Source organism: Amphimedon queenslandica, unplaced genomic scaffold (assembly GCF_000090795.2).
Source record: "Amphimedon queenslandica unplaced genomic scaffold, v1.1 AMPQUscaffold_1691_Cont26301, whole genome shotgun sequence".
NCBI lineage: Eukaryota > Metazoa > Porifera > Demospongiae > Haplosclerida > Niphatidae > Amphimedon > Amphimedon queenslandica.
Genome location: NW_003557968.1, coordinates 1 through 1,203, shown reverse-complemented (window position 1 = coordinate 1,203; position 1,203 = coordinate 1). Strand labels below are relative to the sequence as shown.

Sequence of the window (1,203 nt, the reverse complement as noted above, 5' to 3'; positions counted from 1 at the left end):
AAATACTTCAAATCATGCATGACATTAGATACCTTGAAGAACTGGTGAATCCTAGTGAGTAGTAGGAGAGCTGAGGTGAGTCAATGGTAGGACTATTAACATCACCTACAGTGAATGTACTATCCTCAATAGGACTAGTGGTACCAGGGAACTAAGAGATAGAAAAAGAAGAGAGAGAGAGGAAGTTTAAAGAGAGAGGGTGAGATGTTTGACAAAGGAAATCAAGGCCCCCATTATGGTGATGGCAAATTTAAAGTGTTTTTTTTTTCTTAGAAAAGGGACAAACACGAGTTGGTGATTGCATGCATACACTGCAAAGTGACAAAATAACAGATAGTGTCTGCTAACATAATAAACTATATAATAATAAAACTAACGTTTTCGTCAAAGCTTGTACGGGAAAATGAGTCAGACCTACTTGATGTAACAGAGTCTCTTCTACCTACAAACAAGCAAAAAAATAATGATGACAAGTCACTATGAAAAGAATCAGAATGTTCAAAGGAAGTCATATCTTCCGTAGAGTAACAGGACACAATGACAGTGACCATACAATAGCTTGTGTTTGCGTGCTGTGAATTGCATGTTGGATGTTGTACACATGTCAGTACTGGCAAGTGTTCATAACATGTGTAGTTTGTTTTGGTAGCATGAGATTTAATCTCTTTTTTTGTGAGTGAGTTCTGTGTGGTCTGTACCTATTAAGTATGCCTCTATTCCTTTGCTAAAGCTCTCAAATGTTATTACACCAGTTCTTTTAGGGTCCAATTCATGAATTAACTGATCTATTCTCTAAATAGAAAATAAGGAGAAGGAGAAAGTGAAGGGTAAGGGTAAAATGAAAGTATTAGGAAAGGAAGAGAGACCAGGGGAATACATCAGCTCAGGAAATAAAGTTTAAGAGTAATGTAGGCTAAATGATAATATCTAATAAAGGAAGTCATCAGTAAATAAGTTAAATAATAATCATACTAACACTGTGAATCAACAACAACAACAACTACTACAACCAAAGTAATAAACAATAAAAATATCTTTACTCTTCGACACATTTCACGTTGTATATTAACAAAATGACAACTGGAATTCTAAATTGATAATCTTTTGGCTCACAATCATGTACATGTAGTACAATAAAAGTATTATCATTTGTACTAATGCACGAAGCCAAATATTTTGAATGCTTGATAGCAAATAAGAGCT

At 34.4% G+C, this 1,203-nt stretch overlaps 1 long non-coding RNA gene across 1 annotated transcript; it reads right to left on the bottom strand.

The window, feature by feature from the left end:
• Positions 1-22: 22 nt before the first annotated feature.
• On the bottom strand, positions 23-830 carry LOC109593400 (uncharacterized). The gene is made up of 3 exons (XR_002190935.1): positions 699-830; positions 378-442; positions 23-151 (listed from the first exon to the last, which is right to left on the bottom strand). It is a non-coding gene; the product is annotated as an uncharacterized LOC109593400 (long non-coding RNA).
• Between the last annotated feature and the right edge of the window lie 373 nt (positions 831-1,203).